Source organism: Nilaparvata lugens, chromosome 5 (assembly GCF_014356525.2).
Source record: "Nilaparvata lugens isolate BPH chromosome 5, ASM1435652v1, whole genome shotgun sequence".
NCBI classification, from domain to species: domain Eukaryota; kingdom Metazoa; phylum Arthropoda; class Insecta; order Hemiptera; family Delphacidae; genus Nilaparvata; species Nilaparvata lugens.
Window position 1 is genome coordinate 50,299,788 of NC_052508.1, and position 26,129 is coordinate 50,325,916.

At 30.6% G+C, this 26,129-nt stretch overlaps 1 long non-coding RNA gene across 1 annotated transcript; it reads right to left on the reverse strand.

Moving 5' to 3' along the window:
- Nucleotides 1-803: 803 nt before the first annotated feature.
- On the reverse strand, nt 804-11,381 carry LOC111047446. The gene is made up of 3 exons (XR_005571373.1): nt 8,975-11,381; nt 3,840-7,292; nt 804-1,867 (listed from the first exon to the last, which is right to left on the reverse strand). It is a non-coding gene; the product is annotated as an uncharacterized LOC111047446 (long non-coding RNA).
- Nucleotides 11,382-26,129: the final 14,748 nt, after the last annotated feature.

Consider the following 26,129-nt stretch of genomic DNA (forward strand, 5'->3'; position numbering starts at 1 on the left):
TACCACTACCGTACCGCACTACGATAAAAATAGATTGATGCATAATATGAAAATACATGACACAGTCCAATCAGCAAAGCTTTATCAATAACCAGTTCAGGTCAGTATTAGGCCAGTTGGGAAGCATGATTCAATGTTACTTGTTGTGTCTACTCTGAAGACTCAAAAGTGTACAGTTTAAATAGGCCTAATTTTTAAGTAGTATTGTAAAAGGAAAACATAGTATTGTATGGAATATTAAAGGGTTCACCAGTTTTTCCCCTCCCAATATATTTTCAATGATAAGTGATGTTGTACATAACGATAAAAGTGAGTGTTTAAACAGAACAAGTAACATGAGCATGAAAAACCAAAAGACATACTTTCCAAGTGACATAATTATAAAATCAGGATTGAAAGAAAATCATTTTTTAAATATAATCTACACTTGCTGAATCTTAAGATAATCTAAAAATCTATAAAATATACTGGAGTATAACATGTTTTTTAGCTTGAAAGTTATTCAACTAAAATCATGTATTTCACCACTATTCTATAAGAGTGATGATTATGACACTCCCAGTGAAAAATATAATAATACATTTCATGTAAAAATTGATTTATAGTGATGAAATTAATAAAGGGATGCAGCTTGAAATTCAAGATGCTTGATTAAATTGAAGTATTGAAGATCACATTTCAAATAAACAATAATATCATTACTTGATTAGCATGACGTAATTAGCCGAACCAGGTCGTATCATCAAAGGAAATAAAAACGATACTAGAGACTCAATACAATGAAACTAACAAGTAGACCTGTAGAAATTGATAAAAGAATACTTATATTCTTTGATAAAGGTTAATAGACTCTTCTCCTGGAATAGCCACACCTGAATTATACTCAATTGGAATTATTATTTCAATAATAGAATTAATACAATAATAAAATTCTCACTAACAAAGGCTATAACTTAAGGTACCTACTTACTTGCCTAGTTTTTTCTCCCTGATCATAATATTATTATGATGACAGTATATTGTACAATCAATGAATAAATAAATATATATTGAATGAGTTACTTTTTTAAAAATTCAAAACAAACCTGATAAACTTCAATTTGTAAGATGTGGATCAATCAGCACTTATTTGTTTCTGTATAAATGCAGATAAATCAAAATTATATTAAAATTTCAGATTAAAAAAAAAAACATTTTTTTTTTTTTTACCTGACTCAAGAAATATAAAGTTTGTGACACTATAGACCGAAACTTGGAATGATTCCCCAACAGTAATATACAACTATTGAATTTTTATGATACTATTATGATTATAATACTTCTGTTGGGCTCAATAGACACAGAAGTGGCATATATCACGGACTTTTATCACTGCCATATAAAAACATGGTGCAAGGCAAACAGAAGAGACGTGCTGCTACGTCTACGTCACTGCTGTGTGGGTTGGATCATCTATGTTTATATAGTAGTGGCTCTTATTTGTAGGAGCAATAAGCCTTACACTTCAAACAATAATTCTCTAACTTCAATACAACTATTGCATTCCTATTATACTAAATAATACTTTTCTTGGGCGAAACTTAGTGAGCCACAAATCGACTTCAAGAAGTGGTCTGTTCATGCCTTAAGACATTGTGCACTTTGAGATTGTTCTTCCGCTCGGTCTTGTAGGAACAATTTCAGTAAATGATCATCTGTCCATGTCTTCTAACAATGTGCACCTTGAGGTTGGTCTTGTGCTTGGACTTGTAGGAACAATGCATGCAGTTGTAGCGTGGCTCCTTGCCACACTCCAGTCGCTGGTGTCGCTTCAAGTTGTGCGACTGCGCATAGCTTCTGCCGCAATCGACGCACATGTATTGTTTCCCTGCAAATTTCATCAGAATTTTGGTTAGTAGAGGTCTCAATTCAGGTCAAATAAAAATGACATCTTATGAAGAATAATTGTTTCGTTTCATTTTAAAGTCTGAAATAAGTCATATTAGTCTAAATTTCATCACAATGTCAGAATTTTAATTAGTAGAGGTCTCAAATCAGGTCCAAATGACATCTCATGAAGAATAATTGTCTCGTTTCATTTTGAAGTCTGAAATAAGTCAGATTAGTCTAAATTACATCACAATGTCAGAAGTTTTGTTAGTGGAGGTTTCAAGTCAGTGCCAAATGACGTCTCATGAAGAATAATCGTCTTTTAAAGTTTGAAATTAGTGAGATAAGTTTGAGATTAGTCAATAAATATCTATATTGACATAAAAGCGCCAGAAATGCAGAGGCACTGCCAAGGCAGATGTCTCGTCAACGTCTTCATCTAACAACACACACACACACACACTCACACATGTGTTTCCTTGTAGGAAATTTCATAAGAATGTCAGGATTGTTGTCACAAAGTGATCTAATAAATTATAAAATTGTAGAATGAAAAAAGAAATAGCCTACTCACATTGCGCTACATAGGGCTACTCAAAAAATAAATAAATAGGGTGATAAACAATACTATAAATTTGATAAATTGATTTTAAAATTTAAAGAGAAATAGCACATTCTCACTAAAAAAATTAATAAATACTATATAAGCTTAATAATGACTAACGATTTGAACCTAGTTGTTATTTAATAAAATAAGGAAGACATATTGAAAACATACCTTCCATAAAAATTGAGATAGAGTAGCCCACTCAATCTTTCATGAATCTTTTCTAGTCAAGAATTTCACAGTACTGTATTGATTTCAGAATGAAAAAGCATTGTCCTGCTGTGCATCCAAAAACTTGGTTAGAAAAAAATCCTAATCCAATAAGGAACTAGAATTCAATCTTTTATGAAAATTTTATTAAAAAAAGATGGAACAGCCATAAAGAGTTCTACTTTGAACTGGCTGGGCCTACAATGGTTAAATTGGTAGCATTTATGTTATTCATGAGGAATACAATACATTGAATCTCACTCTACTTCAAGTGATACCTTACATCGTAGCGTGGGCACCTTACATCGTAGCGTGGGCGGTGGGCATCATGAGCAGCTAATTGCAATCTTTTAAAAAATACGTTTGATGGTGGTCTGATGAATCATCATTATTTTAAAGTCTAATAAAATTAGTCAGATTGGAAATGCTAGCTTCCTCACAAGGCAACATTCTGGATAATAATCAATTCATTATATAATGATGGATTTTCAAGTAATTTATTTCATACAAAATAATCTTTTAATACATTACCATTACATGAATATACAAACACATGATCAAAAACAAGAGATTAGTAATAGTATTCATTTAACATTATCTATTTCATTAACTCACATGAAAATGGCATTAATATGACGTTGAAACATGTTGTGAATGGAATTTAAAAAAAATTCCAATTTCTAGATTACCAATACATTTATAGTACCGTAATTATAAATATACAGAGTGTTTACGAACTCCATACCAATACCCTAGGGCATTGTTCCTGGGCAGTTAAATTTAATAAAAAAAGTTATATTTGTAAAGTTTTTGTAAAACCAACGGTTTCTGAGTTATTTAAGAAACAACATTTTAAATGGCCGCCATTTTGTTTTGTGAATTTTAAAAATTATCATAGTTTTTTGTACCTTTGTCTAGTTGCTATGAATGATCGTGCAAAGTTTCAATTTCGTATGTTTAACCATTATTTAGAAAAAAATAAGTAAAAAAAGCAAAATGGCCGCTGTGTGAGTAACTGAAGACTTCCGGACAATTAAAATATGATATTTAGATATGTTTCTTACCCAGGAACAATGCCCCAGAGTATTGGTATGGAGTTTGTAAACACTCTGTATATATATGCACACAAGGACAATAGTGGTGTCTACTGGACCTGGCAATTAGTTGGCGGCTACTAGAACGCCGTCTATTGTCCCTGTAGAAGGGCTTTGGACGCTGCTATGTCTCTATGATGACATTCTGCCACTACTGGAGGCTACTAGTGGACGCTACTTTTTTCCCTGTGTGCAGGGGACTATGTAAATTCAGGATATGCAACTTGAGACTCGTATCACGTTTTGCTTTGTAAGAACACAGGTGGCAATGAAATTGAGGCTCCATTCCACACTCGAAGCTCTGGTGACGTTTCAAGGTTTGAGGCCACCTATATGATTTTCCACAGTTACCACAAACATATTTACCTGCAAAAATAGATTTTTTTTTGTAATTCAACTCAAATCAATTTGGAATACATATTTGTGAACGAGAAAATCATTATGTCAATGATTAATTATATTATTTTTTGGGATAGGACAGCAGGAGTTTTATAGAAGAGCTAATGATGAGAAAATTAAGCTACTTGAATGATTATTACATCTTAGATCCGGTAGTGAGTAGGAAAATTGAAATAGAGACCAAAAATAAAAATCAGGAAGAGAAATTATAAATTTTCTATTAAAATCATCTTTAGTTGATGAAAATGAATTATTTTCCAGCGGAGAGTTGAGTAGATAAGAGGAATACGGTAATGAAATAACTTTGTATGTTGTACGCAATTACTATTCCAGAAAAAAATAACTTCCCAATCAAGCTATTTTCTGTGTTTATTAGGCTACATATCATTTCGATTTCCCTTAAAAGTACGGTAGCATAGGTCTATGGCATTTCAAATTAAATAACACATAGAATGGAATGAAATATAATGTTATTAGTCATTTAATTTTTACAAAAAAAACATAGTCAAATTACATTTTTTAGTAAATCACAAAGATTCATAAGTGAGGGTGACGTCACAGCAAACCAGACACGAACCACTGACTGCTCTGACTGTGACATGACTGCTCTGGCCGAGCGAGAACGAAGGTTTCAACATTGACGATGTTCATGACATGTTTTCAAGAATAAATGATTACTGTATTAAGTTGCGTACAGATATACGCGCCGCGAACATGAACAATTCACTTTTAATCAGCTGATTATATCTGTATTTTTACAGAAACGGTAAGATACAGATATGAAAAGCTTGGCATCCGCTGATTAAAAGTGAATAATTGCTCATGTTCGCGGCGCGTAAATCTGTACGCACCTTAAGGATTAAGTTTCAATAAGGTTATCGACAGACTATTGAGTTGTAGGTTCTTTGGCTAATGGAATTAAAAATTCAAAAGCTTATCAGCCATAGCAGAATGCTTCTTAATGACATGTAATTTTAAAATGTTGTTTCGTTTGGCCTTGAAAGGACACAGGTGACAATGAAACTTTGGCTCTATACCGCATTCAAGTCTTTGGTGGCGTTTCAAGTTATGAAAGGAGTTGTAGTTTCGTCCACACATTCTGCATGTATTCTCACCTGAAACCATAACAATGAGATTAGAAACATTGATCTGAGAATGAAAATAGGATGATATAAATGAGTTTAAGAAGCAAACTTCTACAAGTGAAAATGGAGTTAATCTAATTTGTACAACTCTGCATTGATCTTCACCGCGACTTACTCGTTCGTATACCCTGAAGGTGCCAACAGAAAGAAGAGTAAAAAAGAGTTAAAACATAGTGAAGCGGCAAAGGTGGTAGCAGAGAAAACCTCTATAATGCTTGCTGTATTCTGTGGTGGTAGCTTCAAATTTGAGTGTTGGATGCATCGGTCAAAACATATACCACTTCACTTATACCACTCTCCACTCACCACTCTGCTTATGGAATAATGTCATTTGAGTTATTTTTGATATTGCACTCCAAGTCAATCTTCAATCGGAAGATTAACTCCTCTGATGCTGTATTTTGGTATTTTATTTCAATCCAGCCACGAGTTTATTACAGAATTATTCAATCTATTCGATGAGTATTTTTAAACTTTTTTGAAAAAAAAACTGTGATGGGCGAAGAAGGATGGAGTGAGTAATGTGGCCACCATTAAAATGCATTACATGCATTACATTCATCACTGTCAATCTTAAAGATCTACCATCGCTATCTCCACTATATTTTCACCCCAAATCTATCTGAAGTCAACTTTATGGATTAAGGGAATGGAGCTGAATGGAAAGAGGAAGTAAGAATTGAATTGAATGTTATAAAACTTTAAAAAAAAAACTGTGATAGGCGAAGAAGGATGGAGTGAGTCATGATTCATGAAACTTCAACAAATAATAAGAAAGTACGGACAAAATTATCAAACCTATTAGTCATTGAAAATCTTGATAGCTTGATCGATCTCAAACACACTCAATATTCAGAAGGGTGTGGTTAATCATTTTCCAGCTGGATAGAAATTTCAATAAAGGTTTTAATAAGGAAACATATTATGCAGCACTTTGAAAAAATTTCCTTGTATTTTGTATTTAGAAAAATCGTCGAATTCAATTCAATTTCTGAAAAGTATCATTTGTAAGTATTTGATTAGATACCATATACAATTTACCCAACTAAAGAGATGTGTCACCAATGAAAAAATCTATGAGATTTTTCAATCTTAATAGATCTTGAGAGGGATATAGGCTAATAGGATGTAACAGAAAACTCAAGGAAGGCGCGCTAGTCTTCATAAGGTCACTTTAATATGTACAATATTGTAATAAAGATGTATTTAAGACACAATAGTAACAACTAAAATTCTCTCCAACAAAACAATGAGTTAAACATTAAATATCTCTCAGGAACGGTGCCATTCCCATTTCTCCAGCTTGTAAAGCTTAAATAAAAAATAATCATTCCTTTTCATTTATTGCAACGAAATCTCATTTCGACCAAAATTGCAGTTGGTTGGTTATCACTCTTCAATATTCAATATTTTTTTATTGGTAACTTTCTTGTAGTTTAGACACTGTGTATCTTTGTAAATATTCAAAAACACTTAATTTTTGTGATGAGATGAGGAATAGATTCCACTCCTGAGGAAGAGCTTCACCAGAGGCTATGAAGCTGAGATATGAAACGTCATCAGGCTTCATAGCCTCTGGTGAAGCTCCTCCTCAGGAGTGGAATGCATTCCTCATCTCATCACAAAAAGTGTTTTCAAATATTTAGAAAGATACACACCACACAGTGTCTTAACTACAACAACGTTTTTATATAGTGTTTTTTCGTTATGGAAAACAACATCAATTTTTATTACTGTATAATTCCTTCTACTGTTTTTGTGTAAAATGAGGTCTATGTCTATCTAGCTCAAATTCGAATATATTATGTATCCTTATGATATGTCCTTTGAGGTTGGTGCTCTGCTTAGCCTTATAAGGGCATAAGTGACAGCTGAATTGAGGCTCTTTTCCACATTCAAAGCTTTGATGACGTTTCAAACCTCCTGGCCAATTGTAGCGTTTTCCACATATATCACACGCATATCCACCTACAATAGATATCCATATAAGGTTAGTCATTATTCGAATATCATAGGCTATAATAAAAAATAATTAGACATTGAAAATTTAATAGAAGAAGCGATAAAATCAGAAGTAGGCTACAGTAGGCCTATTAATTATTAGATTCAGTACAGAAATTTAAGTTTTAGAAGTACTGAAACAAATGAAATATATACAAACGGATAAGTTTTATTGAAACTTATAATTACGTTCTTGGTTTATGAAATGTTAGTTCCTTCAAAAAACATGAATCTTGTACAGCATAGGAAACCATTCTAGGTTGAACAAAAAAAAAACATCAAAGTACTAACTTACTATAATCATATCAACTCACCACTCAAGCATCTAAACCACACTCAACATCTAAACTGCATTAATCTTTAGCATCTAAAGTGAACTATTTTGTTTGGTAAACATTTGAAACCTTTTACCCAGTGGCGTATCCAAGGGGGGGGATGTGTCGATGTATCCCCCCCACCCGAAAAGGAAACTGAATTTTTTTGTGGCTGTATCAGCCACAAAAATTTGCATCTATTACCATATTTTTGTTATATTGTACTATGTAAGTCGAGAAATATAATAAGGGATGAAAGAATAGCAATGATAATAATGCGCTATTTATAGGGACTAGATAGCAGGGGATAGAGAAACTATACAGATAGCACTTCAAAATTAGATCACTTTTTACCATCTAGTATTATAAAGAAATATTCAATATAGCTTATATTGCTTTTGTTGATCATAGTTTATTCAGTTTCATGCATATCCTTAAACAAAGCTCCAGCAGCTTCTTCTAGAGAGTACCCCCGAAAATGTCACAGTTATGATGAACGGGCGTAGTTTCTACCGTGAACAGGAGAGACACATCCCTATAATATTTGGAAAAAAATGTTTTATCCCCCCCCCAAAGACTAATGTAGGTTTGAATAATCAAGTAAATTTGAAAAAAATTGTTAATCAAGTTAAAACTAAGCCTATAAAGTTGGTTGAAATAGTGCTTTATTGGAGCCAAAATTTTATCATTCTAGCTTGTTATCAGAATAATAACGAGTAGGCCTTCTACAAAATAACTATTTTTTTAAACAATTGAATGACAAATAAAACTGTACTCCATTCCATTCTATTTGTTATTTAATAAAAAACCAATAAGCCTATGAAATTTTCAAGGGAAAATCGAAATAATAAATGGCTCACTGATCACCAAAAAAAACTTGAATAGAATGTTTGTTTTCAAGTGGAAATTGCATAAAATTGCACCAAATTAAAGCTATACTTTCAACATTTTCTGGGGGAGGGACCCCGGGCCCCCCTTTGATGGGGGTATTCCATACCTCCACACCCCTCAGTGTTCCCCTCAAAGTTTAAGTGCTTTCTAGTCCAATGTTCTGATCCCCCCAGACATTTTTTCCTGGCTACGTCACTGCTTTTATCCTCAGTCTTTCTTCTTCAGAAATTGAAAATGTTATTACAAGACTCATCATAGGGTCATAATAATATACTGTGTCTCAATTTTGTGTTGATTTGAATGTAAATGGCAATGATAAGTAGTAAAACACATCACAAAAATCATCAATATTTTAATGGTGTCATCATTTTTTTTACAAAAATTTCAAGTGAAAAGAGACAAAACATTCATATCAGTATGATTGAAAATAGTAGTTGTAATCACATTTTTTCTTTGTTTCCATCAGGTGAGTTGTATTGCAGACTTGTTAATGCGGGAGTATGCTTTCTTATGACGTGTGCCCTGAGGCTTGTTCTATGCTTTGTCTTGTAAGGACATATATGGCAGAAGAATTTAGGCTCTTTTCCACACTCCAGTCTTTGATGACGTTTAAGATTATCCGGCCAAGTGTAGCGTCTTCCACAAGCTTGACAAATATATCCACCTAGAAATTAAAATTTCAATTACAGTACTGTCATATAAAACTAAAATTTCAAACTGTCATTGATGTCTTCATTGAATAGAGCATTGTTACATAATGGTTAGATGAATTTTAATAGGTGTTTTATTACAGCAGGTTTTTCAAACAGTAAAGGCCAATAAATGAAAGGAATGCTATGATAATAAATAGATTTATGGAGAATTTCTACAAGTTTGAAATTATGTGTATAATGAAAGTAGTTGGAACGAATGTTTTCAAAATATGGAATGAAGTATTTGGAAAGAGGTAATCTTGAGCTATTGGGTTGAAGATGTAGAAAAAGAAAAGACAGGTAGGTAATACAGACTAATAGTTAAAATCAAACATGAAAGAAAGTAAATGGAATAGAAATGTAACAATTTGATTGATTCAGCACGATTATTTTTATGTTATACTCACGTGTAGATAATATAGGTCTATCATCGTGGATGTATGGATATACGTTTTTTTAAAATACTCTTGAGAAACAAACAAAATATACATTATAGGATTTTCAGCAACTATCACTTATGGAAACAAAATTGTCGTAGCAATACCTTGTCTTTGTAAAACCGAAATAATGTAATGATAATAAAATAAATAAGTTACATTAATAATTATATTTATATTGTTAGCCTTGTGTATTAGGCTCAATCTAAGCTCAACTGAAGCGAATGCCATGAAAATCCGTCGATTCAAAATCCGATTAGGATTTTGTGAAATTAAGACAATAAAAGTAGAAAAGACAGCATAAATACTTATCTTATATTTTGCAAAACAGTAAGGTGCAATCAAAATGAACTACCATAAGTTTATGTTGATTTTTTTCAATAAATAGATTTAGTTATTTTAAACAACAACAATAAAAATGTGAAATAAAAGAATGGAATTATACAAGTTTTCTGGAATTTTTTAAATGGGTGACAATTTTTAAAATTAATAAATTTAGGTACTAAAAACATGGAATAAATAATTTGCAATTGAAAAACGTGTCTTGATTTTAATACTTTCACATTTTTATCAAATTTGAATGGTTTTTCCTACAGAGTTACATTGAAAAATTACATTTGTTGCACTGATTACAGAACACAAAGAATCACTTTTCCACACTAGTGTGCATAGTGCTGCTTTGCGTACTCCAGATTTGCAACATGACAACAAAGAATAGTTAGTAGGTTATATTATATAGAAGACCAGTGCGCGAAAACCGAAATTAAGTTGGCAACACTGACTGTTGTAATCATTTCAATGTTACATAAGATAGAACCCCCATCAATCATTCTATCATTAGAGTTCTCAGTGGCTCAGTTGGGACAGTACTGTAATGGTGATGGAAAGGTTGATAAGGTTGATGTGGTTGGGGGTTCGATTCCAACAATAGTCTTTTTTTTGCTGAGAATTTTCAAATTCAATGAAGATTATCCATGTAATTTCGACAAAATGAATATTTAAAATTGGTCAATGAATGGTTTATATTGGAAAATGTAGTAAGTTAGATTATAAAATAATTATCAATTAATACTTATATTAAACATATTATACTTAATTTATAAATATATTGAAAATTAATTCAATTATAATATATTTTAAATATAATTAATTATTCATTATTCTAATTAACTGCGCGATCGGCAGGGGGCTTCGCCCCCTGCACCCCCAGTTGGGTGAGTTAGCAGCCTCCGCGCTTCAAGCTCCGGCTGGGAGGTGGGCTTCGCCCGCCCAATCGCCTTTTATGACGATATGGTAGATGAGTGATTATAAATTTGTAATTGAATTATAGATTTCTTGATTAATTACAAAATTACACAGAAAAATATTTGATGAATTTCAGGACATTTTAACCCCCAATCACTCACTTTTCACATTCAATGGTAACTGTAGGAATAATTTAAAGTGTTACAAGTGCGCAAAGTTCCTTTGCTGCACTCAAGAAATTATTTAGTTTTTTCGGTGCAGCAAAGTGTCACTTTGAGCACTATTTGTACAAATAACTATTTTTCAATCATGGAAAAGCATCACAATATCAATCCATATATTCATAGGATTTTATCAACAATTCGCATTCTGCATTTATTAAACAGAGCCGAATTATAATATTTTTGTTAATAAGTCAATCTCATATAGTTTTATTTTTATCATTATCTCTTTTCATCCAATGAACTGTGGACCTATTCCGGAATTGATAATGCGGGAGTATGCATTCGTATGATGTGTAGTTTAAGGGTAGTTTTTCGCTTTGCCTTGTAAGGACAAAGATGACAGAAGAATGTGGGCTCTTTTCCGCACTCCAGCCTTTGATGACGTCTTAGGTTATCCGGCCAAGCGTAGCCTCTTCCACAAGCTTGGCAAATATATTTACCTATAAGAGAAGATTACATACAATTACAGTAAAATAATGAGCGATTAAAATAGACAAGCAAAACTATAAAAGAGATTGTTAATTGTTAGTGAAAACAAGTTTTCCTCAAACATCACAAATTAATTTAGAGTTCTGGACCCATTAATAATTATTCATACAAATTTGACGTTATTGCTTGCTTTTACATTACTATATTAGATTCGCCGGTATAAATATTACAAGCTTAAACATAATATTATGCAGGTAGGGTGTACAGAATTTCAACTCTCATACCGATAAAAAAAAGATAAATTTCTTGATTTACTTCCTGATATTTATGCTGTAATAGCCATATATCAAAATCCATCAGACTAAGCCTTCTGAAAATATGCATTATAAGATTGGAATATTGTTTGCCCTTGTGATAGCAGTGATTGCAATTGATCTCTGGTTCTTTCCCGCTCTCAAGCCTTTGATGTCGTTTCAGATTATCTAGACGGTTATAGATTCTTTCACATGCATTACAAGATTAGTATAATGACCACCTATAATCTAGAAAGTAAAAAAATATGCCAATCTTTTCAGAGCTTTGTATTGTTTGTGCTAACCTAATAAATAAAAAAAAAATAAAAAATAAATAAATCTTCCAATCTCAAGATGCACATTTTCAGAAGACAATATCATTCATAAAAATGCCTTCTCTATCCCTGATAATATCAACTGAAAATACCTCCGTTTATGGTTAAGATTTTTTCTTTGAACTTGAACATACATTATCTATCAAGAAATTCACAGGAATCACGGTTGGTGAAGTGGAAAAGTCATATTTAAATTTAAATATTCTGGAGATAGATAGTTTGAGGTTCGCGTATTTTTTCAGAATGTCATGTAAAATGTCAAAAAAATAAATAAATACATTATTGACCAAGCAAAGTGAGGTCTAAGATTCAAGTCGACGGTTTGGCATTTCTCTTAATGTTTAAATGTTTGAATGCTTAAATGTTTGAATGTTTAAATGTTTTAATGTTTATTTATATGTTGCGCATTTACGGCGAAACGCGGTAATAGAGTTTCCTGAAATTTGACAGGTATGTTCCTTTTTTAATTGCGCGTCGACGTATATACAAGGTTTTTGGAAATTTTGCATTCCAAGGATAATAAAAAGGAAAAAGGAGCCTCCTTCATACGCCAATATTAGAGTAAAAATCAGACTATAGAATTATTCATCATAAAAATCAGCTGACAAGTGATTACACAGATTTGTGGAGAAGCCTATTGCTGTATTTACTTTTTTTAATTTACTTTTTTTGCTGTATTTCCATAAGGTATGTAGTTTCAATCAGGTACTGTCTTGTGGATGAGAATAATGCGTGGGGTTATTACTAGTAGTTCTGTGAACAGTAGACCTCACGCAGTATTCTCATCCACAAGTTCCTGATTGAAATACTATAGACCTTATGGAAATACATCAATAGACTGGCTTTTCCGCACATCTGTGTAATCACTTGTCAGCTGATTTATGATGAATAATTCTGTAGTCTGATTTTTACTCTTAGATTGACGTATGAAGGAGGCTCCTTTTTACTTTTATATTATCCTTGAAATGCAAAATTTCCAAAAAACCTTGTATATATACGTCGATGCGCAATTAAAAAAGGAACATACCTGTCAAATTTCATGAAAATCTATTACCGCGTTTCGCCGTAAATGCGCAACATATAAACATATAAACATTCAAACATTCAAACATTTAAACATTCAAACATTCAAACATTCAAACATTCAAACATTCAAACATTCAAACATTCAAACATTCAAACATTCAAACATTCAAACATTTAAACATTAAGAGAAATGCCAAACCGTCGACTTGAATCTTAGACCTCACTTCGCTCGCGGTCAATAACTGATGAATGAATAAAGAAATATAGATAAGCTATCTCCTACTCTAAGTCTGATAATATGGACAACAAAATGATTTTATTTCAGTTTACATGTCTACCGTACTTTTATTTGAAAGTGATTCTATATCTTCCTCACAAAGATGCGGAAGTCTGATAGCATAAGTGAAAGAAGAGGTTGAACAGGTGGAAGGTTACACAGAATAGAGGAAGAGGTACACAGAAGATTGAGTAAACAAAAATACATTCCTAAAACGTATTTGATGAACAAAATAGGAAACATTAACATTATGTTATAACAATGAATGACAAGATGGCTTTCCCTTAAAAATTGAATTTGGGACAAATGATGTAAAAAATATATCAACAATAAATAATATTATTTAAAATTATTATATTAATAATTATCAGCGCCTTGATAGCTGAGAAAAGAAATAATTTATTTTACAGATTATGAATAAATATTATGAACTAAACTGGGTGGAAACACAATCATTCTCTAAAACTCCTATTAGGGTGACAAATATAAAATTTCATGAAAAATGGAAAATATTATCATCAGCTTCTTTTGTTGTAGGCTACCAATAATTCTTCTGATTGATTATAAACTGATCCATATGTTTTCTCATGACGTGTATCCTGAGATTTTGATTATGCTTTGTCTTGAAAGGGCAATAATCACATTCGAATTTGGGTTCCTTTCCACATTCGAGTCTTTGATGGCGTTTCAAATTGACTGGCCAAGTATATCGCCTTCCACATGCATCACAAATGAATGGTCCTGGAATGATGATAAATACATGAAAATTAAAGTCTTACTTGATGGAATGGAGATCATTTTATAATTATTTTGCAGGAGAGTAGTACCTATAATAAGTACTTCCAGACCATAATTTTAAATGTTATCATAAATATGCAGATTATGATAGATTACAATTAGCAATAAGTTGGAAAATAATTATTGTGAACAAGACAATTAATGATTCACCGTATTTGAAGAATAATGAAAAATAAATATTTTAGTCAATATCAGCCTAGAGAAATTGTGTATGTAATTCTATAATAGCATAGAGGAAGCATACCAAATTACCTATATGTTTCTTCTAAGGGTAAATACACTTTGTAGGCAAAGTAATAGCTAATAATGTAAGTAGTTGTGTAATATTTGTGTAATTGTTCCTAATAATGAGTCTCTTTCTATTAATTTGTAACTGAGGGCGATGAGAATTGTTTTCCAATTAGAGTGATAAAATGAAAGTTGGTACAGATTCCTCAAATTTCTCTACTTTTTTCTGTAAGGTTGTCAACATGCTATTAACAAATCAAAGAAAAAATTTCATATGTATAAGATCTAATCAAGATACATTGAATCTATACAAGAAGAAATTTAGAAAGGGGTAAGGTGAAATAGAATATTTAGCAGGAATTTGATAAATAAGAGGCTATACATATATTGATAATACAGTAGTCTTATAAAACACTTCTTGAAATGGGCTGCTTTTAAATTAATAAAACAAAATAAAACTTGTAGCACCCTTTATTTATTAAACAACTTAAAATGGTAAAAAAATATTAAAAAACTTATATTTTAAGTTTTTTAATAAATAAAGGGTGCTACAAGTTTTATTTTGTTTTATTACAGTAGTCTTTTATCGTTAGGGCTACTCTTGAATATAAATAATAATAAAAATCGAAATACTCTTTTTTAACATTGTTTAGTCACAACATGTTTCGGCTATGCTGATGATGCCATTATCAAGTGATTTTTTAATTTCTTATCATTTCTTTATCACTTGATAATGGCATCATCGCCGGAACATGTTGTGAGTAAACAATGTTAAAAAAGGGTACTTGGATTTCTATTTTTATTTCTGATTATACAGAATTATTATGTTATATATCATTAGGTACTCAGAATCAGCATGAGGATAAAATTAACATCATTCACACTTCAGATCTGTCAAGTTAGCGCTCTTATTGAAATATAGTCTATTTATTTTTCCATAATTATTATAAGTACTGCATGCTTTAATAATTAATTATTGGTGGCAACATGAGTAACATTAGGTTCAATTCACCGAGAAGTGATGGAGTGGCACTGACTTTTTGCCGCTCAATGACTTTAATATCACTCTTCTGAATATAATGTTTTTCTTTAAAGATCTTAACCCGTTCCAAATGCTTTCAAATAGTATGAGTACAATGTTCTGTAAATATTTTTCCGATGCATTTTTGTTGAGTAATGAGCCCTGAAAGTGCAAGAAGTTGGATGAAAAACTGTTTTTTTTTCAAAGATTTTACACCTTCAAGAGTGAATATCTCGAAAACTTAAGTAGATAGGCCTATCACAAAACTCTACTGAACAAAACTTGTATGTAATTCATCTAGTTTCATTTTTGTTCAGTTGGTGATGTCGCTGAAAGGCATTGTTTCTAAGATACTTGGTGTATAAGCCAGAAATGAAAAAAACGCGACTTTTAAACCACCCTCATCCCTTAAGCACAAGGGGTAGGGATGAGGGCTCTTGATATATTCTCCTTCTAAATTAATAGTGCAAACAAAGCTGCGAAGTCAAATTGTGTTCCAAACTTTTCCCTCTATACCTTTTTGGGAATTCGTTGCCTGGACTAGAAGCCGGTGCTCAAGTTTTATTAAAACGAGATACTAGTCATTGGGAAATGGTTTTGTGAACAAAAAACTAGAACATAGCCTACAATATTATTTTTCCCATAGAAGTAACAGTGAAAAATTCAAATGAAGATCTCAAAAAATTTCATATGATCCTATTATTGATTAAATTGAATGACGAAGTAAAGAAATTTTTAAAGGTTTGGATTCAAAAGAAATTTTAAAATAATGGATGTATATTCAATTTATAACTATTTACTCTTTAACAGCATCTAATTCACAGCAATCAATTTTCAGATCTGTTAAAAAACGCTCTTATAGAGTAAGGCCCGGTTGCACAACAGCCGGTTAAATTTTAATCGTGATTAATTTCACGAGAACCAATCAGAGAAGATGTTTTTGAAAATACGGCTTCTCTGATTGATTCTTATGGAATTAATAAAGGTTAAAATTTAACCGGCTGTTGTGCAACCGGCACTTAAAGTCTATTCTATAAGTATGTACCATAATTATATTTCTTATGCTTCCTTATAATTAATGTGATTGAACATTTGAAAATATTGATTGATTTCAAATTAGAAAGCTCATAAGTTTCCAAGCGAAATTTTTCTTTCTTCAATAAATAGAAAATAATATTATTGGTGGCAATACAATTTGTATCTGCTGGTAATATACGACCAGGGGTTGAGAAATACTTAATAGATTCAACATATTAACAGATTTTATACAACATCACTAAGGTTGTATCACTTCCAATTACTGTGTATTACGGTACCCTTGAACCTCTTCTACACTTTTAGATCTGGTTAAATTCTTATATTATGCTCTCCATATGCTTTCTAAAAATGTGTGATTTAAGATGGTAATTATGTTTTGTCTTGTAAGGACATAAATGACACATGAATTTAGGTTCTTTTCCACACTCGATTCTCAGGTGACGACTCAAATTCTCTGGACGGCTGTAGCTTCTTCCACATGCATCACAAATGTATTGAGCTGGAATGGAAGAATGATAATAAAAGATTAAAAAGGATTCAATAAATGGTGATGGAGGCATTCTGATGGTAAATGTGTTAATAGCGTAAATAGATCTTCCAGACCATTCTCATACATTATTTTTATTTCAAGGTCTATATTTTTTGAATAAGTTAGAGGTGGTGAGAATTAACTTTAAAAGTGAGTACCATAAATTTTCTTACGTCCCTCAAAATTATTATTCTCTTCACCAAGAGGATAAGAACATGCTACAAATATAATACTTTTACGAGGGTTGTAAGTTATGGACTATTAAATTATAGTTGATAATTTAAGCTAAGAATTTGAGAGCATGCAATTTAGGAGAAGTCAATAATGTAAAAGATAAAATTTTCCAGTAAATTTCAATAATTGTTAGAAATTGAGTTTTATTAAGTGACAATTTAGTAGTTGAGATCTTCGAAATGGTTGATGAAAATTGGAATTAGAATTTGGTAGTCTATAAGAAACTGAATTATTTCATTATTTTTACAAGGAAATACATTGTTAAATAACTTATACCGAACCCCATATCTATCTATCTATGATTGTGTTTAGTCCCATATCCTTTCTATAATGCAAGATTTGAGTTTACAATTATGTATTGTTTTTAAGAAACATAAATATTATATTTGTATTTGGGTTCTTTTATATATTCAAATATCTTTTGTGACGCTTCAAAAACCACTTGGCCATTTATAATTCATCTCACATGCATTACAAATAATATTCAAGCTATAATTGGAAAAGATGAGATGAAACAAAATTTAATTAATTGGAATGGCAATGATGATTTTGTAGTAAGAATTATATATATACTGTATAGTAGTCTATAGTATATAGTGGCAAGTGAGCATTTCTTCCAGAAATTAATTGTGATGAATTGGTTCAAGAGTGTAGATATATTTCCAATTGATAACTTGAAAATTGATAATAGCTGAACGCAAACCAATATATTACATATTATTATTTGGAGTTATAATAAGTAATTATTCCAATAGCCTAGTCAATATTAGTTAGAATGTCTCTCAAGGTTTCAAGTCAATAATTTTGCTAATTGAGGTTATAAGAAAGTTTTCAAAGATTATGTCATTCAAAAAAAAAATGAATGAAATGAACTGAATTGTATTAATCCCCAAAGAATAATATAATTAACTAAAAAACACTCTCTACAATGAAAAAATTCTCTTAATGAACAGACTCGGTATAATTACACTAAAATGGAATATATTTAGCAAGTATGGAAGGTTGAGGAAATAAAGTAGAATTCGGGATAATGTAGGCTAAAGATTTGTTGGATTTTTCTGTGTATGCAGTAATTACTTTTTTAGCACATCAATGTGACAGCATTCAGGTCTCTTGGGAGAATGCTCTTGATGAATCATTGAATTATGTCCTGATTCAAGAATGCTTCCTTATAGTTCAATATGTATCTGATAATTTTGGAGAAAAATGAATATGTAGAGAATCTGAATAATGGACCAATAGAATAACAATAATAATAATAATAATAATAATAATAATAATATAATAATAATAATAATAATAATAATAATAATAATAATAATAATTAATAATAATAATAATAATAATAATAATAATAATAATAATCAATTCAATTTATTTTTTTTATAATTACAATTCAATTTATTCATTCCTTCAAATTACATTACAATCATAATACACTCAGTGCTTTTAGTTACTCCTCTAGCTTATAGCTAATTGAGGAGTGTCAAAATCATTTACATAATAATAATATATTCACATTCAATCATTACTGTATTTATTCTACAATGAGGAAATTCTTGAGAGTTTGACATACAGTAAGTTCCGATTTTCACCACTTATAATAATAATAATAATAATAATAATAATAATAATAATAATAATAATAATAATAATAATAATAATCGCCTTTATTGGTCAAATATACAACAATTTGTTACAAAAATATTTCTATATAAGTATTACATTACTGGCATTCGCCCCATGTATAAGATCCGTCCGGGGGGAGAGGAGAAAGATATTTTTTTCCCTTTTTTAAGTTGCAAAAAGTTGCAACAATGCTACATTAATTATATTTAAACGATATGGCAGAGAAGTTTTTTTTATTATTATTATTATTTTTACTACAAAATACGTTTTATACGTTTCAACAGAAGAATATATAATATAGAATTTATTGTACCTATGGTGACAACTTTGAAATTGAGAATAGGCTGTACAAGCAAAGTTGTAATAAATTGAGAAGAGCTTAGATTTAATAAAATTAACAGAATAGTAGGCTACTACTTCGAATTAATATGGTACTGTATTCTCTCTATACATTCTTCTTCCTTTTCATTTCAAAAAACATGTTAAATTTTTATCTGTTTCATATGTATTCTTATAATGTGTGCTTTTAGATTGTCATTGTGTTTGGTTTTGAAAGGGCAAAGATGACAGTTGAATTTGGGTTCTTTTCCACATTCATGTCTCCGGTGACGTGACAGAGCTCCTGGCCTTTTATAACGTCTTCCACATGCATTACAAATGTATGAACCTGGAATGAAAAAATTATTAAATTTTATCATTCAAGCAGATAACATTTTATAAAAATCTAAATTGAATGAATAAATTGAATCGTACAGAATGGCGATAAAGAATATGAAGAAATACCCATAAAGTGTGAAATATTAGAGCCCGGTTGCACAGAAGCCTGTTAAATTTTAATTATGGAGAAGCTTTAATCTCAGAAACTCCGTCCCTGATTGGTTCTTGTGGCATTTAATCGGGATTAAAAGTTAACAGACTTTTGTGCAACCAGGTGGAAATAATAAGAGGCATGGGTAGACGAATAGGTCTTTTTGAAGTCAATCCAGAGAATAATATTATGTCACAAGTTGGTTTACAGTAGATAGATATTATCAATAAATTAAAAATGCAAAAACTTGTCATTTTTCTCAAGTTTATTGAACAAATAAATATTTTATCAAGGACAAGGATGAATGTAGTGGTAAATAAAGCGTTATAGTGGTCCGGAAAGCATTATATGATAGTCTTGTGTAAGCATGATCTGATCAATTGAATAGTTGATGTGCCAGTGTGGATGTGCATATGGTTTAGGACGTCGTTCAGTTATAAATGTTATTTATTCTATTGATAAAATTTTTGTTCATTATTTGTTATTATATTCCTTAATATTTTTAAGTTTTAGAATTTTGAATACTCAATTTGTTTTATTTTTACTTTTTTTCATGAGTATTTGAAATCATTGTATTTTTCATTTTTGAATTAGGTGGTATTTTTGTTGTTTGTATAAGTTATTATTGCATAAGTTCATATTATTTTTATCATTATTTTTCTTTTTTTCATTTGTATCTGTACAATTTTCATTGTCAAGGAGATATATTTGAAGAAACCCGTTATCTCCATTGTGAATAATAAATAAATAAATAAAATATTACCCAGTCAAAAAAGGTCTGACTAGAAATTGGAGAATCTTTCTTTTAATTTTTTTTGTAACAGTAGAGTTTATTCAAGATCATCTCATGTATTAGATAAGAAAAATTTGGAAGTAATTTCAATTATATAAATATACAATTCAACAGGAAATTTCATATGATATTGGTAATTAAGTTACAGTGACTGACAATACTACAATATTATAGTGAATAAGTTTGTAGAGTGAATATTGATGCTGTGGAACTTTTCCATAATTGAAGATGTCAAAAAATCCACTTTATTTGCGCATGCACATGCGCATGCACATCGTGAGCACACACGAAAGCATGATCCTGTGAGATAATATTTTTTATCAAAATATCAAATATAGTCTCTTCAAATATAGTAAATAAGTTTGGGAAACAAGAATTTGACAAAAAATACACATTGTTTGAATTTTCTTATGTAGGTAGAAGAAGAAGGAGAAGAAAAACTCTTGAAACTTTTAAAAACGACACAGTTTAATTTTTGTCACATCCATATTTATTAGACATTTATACAGGACTGCAGTTTCGTGTTGAAACCAACACATCTTCAGCTGCAGTGTGTAGGTTTCAACTCAAGACTGCAGTCCTATGTAAAAATCTAATAAATGTGGATGTGACAAAAATAAAACTGTGTTTTATGGAAAAATTACACCAATAATAAATTACAAAAATATCAATTCTCATTCAACAAATTTCATTATTTCAATTGTTTTAGCATCACTTTGGTTAGCATCCACCCTCTAGGTCTGTTAGAAAATAATCACCAGGAAAAATCGTGTAAGTTATGATATTTTACTTTACTTTACTTTTCTTGTTCGTAACATTTACTGAACTGCATTAAGGGAGCAACGATCCCGCAGTATTTTCATACATTATCCTTTTTCAATTTCTTAATTTAATAATATGTGATTGGGGATTCCGATTGCTTGATTTCAGAGCATGAGCATGAACACAAGGTTTGTTGAAGAGTTTTTAATTAGAAAACAGAAACTGATTGAAGTTACTGAGAAGTTGGTATTATTCATTTAGTTGCAAGAGTACTTATGGATTCATAATAGATTGTTCTCCATCACTCCATCCATTTTCAATTTTTAAAGAAACATATTCTGAATATTATAGAAGAATAGATTTAATTACAAATTTAAATTGTAAATCACAAATTAAATTACAATTGAAATTTTGTTGAAAATAAAAGTGAGACATCAATTTCTATTAAAAATTATAGCAATAAAATTTTGTAACATCGAGAAGTTGAGGTGGTGAAAATTGAATGAAACTTGTAACTGTGAATATTCACCGTAAGACATGAGCAACTGAGTGAAACTTGGATTTAATGGGATAATAAAAATAAAAATTAAGATTATTAACTATGTACGTCCAATCAATTACTGTATTTAATCCACACATTTCTACAAAAACAGCAATTTTCGAGAATGCTTGAAAAACGTTATCAAATTATTATGTGTTGCATATGCTTTCTTATAATGTGTGATTTCAGATTTTGATTATGTTTCGTTTTGAAAGAACAGTGATGACATTTGAATTTTGGCTCTTTTCCACATTCAAGTCTCTGGTGACGCCTTAGATCTCCAGGCCATCTATAGCGTTTTCCACATGACTGACACGCGTGTCTATCTGCAAAATCATCAAAAATTAGTGAATTGAATGGTAGCAAAGCAGTGAAAATTACCAGATGAATTGAGATCATTATGAGATGCAGTGAGCTTATTAAGACATTATAAGGATATAAATTGATAATGTATTTTTCTTATGAAATAAATATAATGAGCTTAAATATAAAGTGATGAAATGAGTGCCTCAATTTAAAAAAATACAGAAATATTTAGTAAACATGCTTGTTGGAAAATGGCCTGCCGTACAATCAAAATAAATGTAAATGGGATAAAATCATTTATTGAACTGTCATTATACCAATGACTGAATTTTACTAAAAAATTTCTAATATTATAGACATTTGAGTTGCTCAAATGTATTATTAATTTTTATGAGTATTTAGGAGGAATTCACAAACCTGTATGATGTCATAGCTCTATTAATTGTTTTTTAAAAACTTTCTCACCTGAAATTGGAGTTCAGAATATTAATTTGTTTAATGAAGTGTCTCTACTAATATATCATAATATTGTTGGCATTAAAGATACAGGTAAATTATCCACTCTTCTTTTTAGCGCTACTGATTATTAAAACACAAGAAAAATATCAAAAGTAACCTCCATTTTTATTACAACAGTACTAGTTTCTACAGGTAAATTTTTATCTGCATTATTATCCTGCATTACATAAACGTCAGTCAGCATAAATAATAATTTACCTGTATCTTCAATGTCTCTTAAATAATTCATTAGACGAAATTGCAAGATTACTCACCTCCTTTGATGGTAGGTAGTGACTGGTGACACATGTATCGTCATGCTGACTCCATGTTGTCTTCAGACCTACTGCATAAAATGATCTCTCTAGTACAATGCATAGAATGGGGTTATGTGCCATTAACATGACAACGTGTTATCACCACATCAGTGATCACTCTATAATTTCCACTTACAAAGTGTTTCAACGTACCTACATCGTTTCTTCAGTAGTGCAAAGAAGGAACTACAACATTACAACAATTAAGTAATGAAAACGAAAAAATATTGTTTTTTGTATGATTTGGTGTTTGCTAAGGTATTAGAGTTGGATTATCTCTGTTTTGGTTCTGTATTTATTATTCAAATTTACTTATAATTCATTCAACGAAATAAATTGGTTTTCTGATTGATTTTATCAAGAAAAAATAGGCAATATTAGAATTATTTTTCATGTGAAAATGCGAAACTTAAATAATTCTGCTTGAGAAAAATGTTCATGCTTGCTTTTCTTGCCTGTTATCCCTCTCCTCTTCCATCTAAAATAGTATACTTGTTTCTTGATTGGACAAATTATTGTAATACGTATTTCAATATAGAAAATATGTTTAAAAAGATTGTATCAAGAAGATAAATTTCAATGCCTCATCAATATTAAATATTCTTCTCCTTTTTATTTATTTATTCATCATAAATTACAAAAAAATCAATAAACTATACAATATTTATACAATGCAATAATGGAAATATTCCACAAAATATAACTTTAATTTCCCCAAAAGAGCAAGCTCTCTAACTTGAGGAAGGAGACAGCCGAAATTCGGCAAGCTAATACCAACTGAGAATCAGTGAACATTATCATAATGAATAACATGATAAATTAATGAATATCAGCTAAGAATAATATAAAAGAGTTTTAATAGACTTGTAAGACTAAGAATATAAATACCGTAATTTATTATGCGAATAAGACAGCAAAGAGCAAAGTATAACAAATAATTAATTTTCATCGAGCAAAAACAAAAATACCTTATTATCTATTACGACTATTAATAGTACGGTATCTAATGTGTGAACTATAAGAGGTAACCACAATTATAATTACCTAAAACTTTACTGACTTTATATAAATCTCTTAAACTCCAGAATCGTTCCGTCATGTCCCAGCCATGTTCATCAACCAGATATTTTTCCAAGTACAAACCAAAATTATTTCGGGCAAATACATCTTTTACATTACTGGGAATATTATTGAAAATGATAGTGCTAAGTAGAGAAAGCTATGCTGACCGGATTTAGTTGATAACCGGGCCACATGCAGTTACCAGAATCAGACGTGACTTCTCCCATCTTGTCAATGCACTGTCTGTTCTTTTTATGATTATTGAAAGAATAAAAACTTCTTATAATATAATATAATCCAAATATAATTCTCGTATGGGCAGAACTGAGAATTCTAGAAGCCTCTATTTTGTTGGATGCATTCTATTCTTTCTTACTATGATTTTCAATAGTGAGTTGATCTGTATTGATGTTATTGGTCTTACAACATTTTTATTATATGCACCACCCTAACACACAATACCATATTAAAGCAGAGACTGTACCAAGGCATAATTAATATACTATTCTTATAATTTTCACAGGTAAGGCTGAACTTGACAAATACGTATTGTTTATTGTTTTTGAAGGGACGGATTCAAGGATCCAACGGTTCAAAGAACCCTACACGTCAACCGAAGCTTATTGTGTTCCCAAGTAGTATGTTAAGGCAAGCAAAGTAGTAGTTAGGCAAACCAATACCTATGTCCTTTACAAGAACCAGGAATTTTTCCCTATACTAACATTCCATTAATCACCTGGTTGCAATCTTTGTCGCTATCCAGTGTGATATGCTTGGCAGTCTCTTCAGACTGATTAGTTCTCGTGACCTACGTGAGTTCCACTCCTGACCTTCTTTGTAGGTCTAGTACTGTAACGTTCTCAATTTTATTACAAAAATCTGAATACCCTGAATTTTTGTAATTTTTTCTTACATTCATATTTTGTTATTAAATCTATATTTCACTATTACATCTATTAAAAATTATTTTGTTATCACTTCATTGAAATTACCATCTTATTTCTGAAACTTATTGAAACAAAACAAAAAATTAATATTGAATATGATAGTTCACATTTACTTCTGTTACTTCATAGCATGTGATTTAATATAATATAACGGAGCAGTTGAAAGAAATTAATAAACTGAGTAACAAGAGAACATTAAGCTTTCTATTCTCGTAGAAAATGTCCGTTATCACTGTTGCTTTGCTCTGTCATAATTAATATAAATCAATGTTGGAATTAAGAAATCAATATCAGTCTACATAAGAACGCCATGTATTTTCAAGACATGCCTTTTTATATTGCCCCACTGTTTAGCTTTATGGGGGCATAAATGACAACTAAATTGGGGCTCTTTTCCGCACTCAAATCGTTGATGACGTCTCAAGTCTTTCGGCCAGGTATAACGCTTTCCACACGTCTCACAGAAATTGCCACCTAGAGAAATTCAATAAAAAGTTAATACAGTTGAAAAGTTTATTTTGCAGTTGGAAAATAGGAGAGTAATTTTCTGCTAAGAACAAAAATTAATGCGATATTTGTACAATGATGTAGGCCTACAGTATTAAAATAATAGAAAAGTGATTTCCAATGAAAAATAAAAAATAAAGTTGATGCAATGATACAGTTTAAAAAATATGAATTGGAAAAGTAAAAATGGAACAAGGAAAGATATATGAAGAAAATATGGATTGGGAAAGTAAAAATGAAACAAGGAAACAAAACGAGAAAGTAAAATCATGTAATTTTCAACTATAGCCTATACTATTTTTCAGAATGTAAAATTTGCAATTTTACAACAACTTCATTGTAAGCAACATTATTATGATATAGAATATTTTATCTGGCGTTTGGAGGGAAAAGAAACCAATTAAGTGAGAATATAGAAATTCAATTGCATACTATAATGTTGCAACATTTTTTGAAAACATAATGTAGAAGAGCACATAACTTTTAAGCAAACACTGATAATGGAATATAAAAATCAAAATATATGAAAAAAAAATACTAGAATGAAGTAGAACTAAATTATCTAGGAGTTTACTAACATGGAATATGAAAAATAAGATATCTAAGAAAGTAGGTCCAATTAT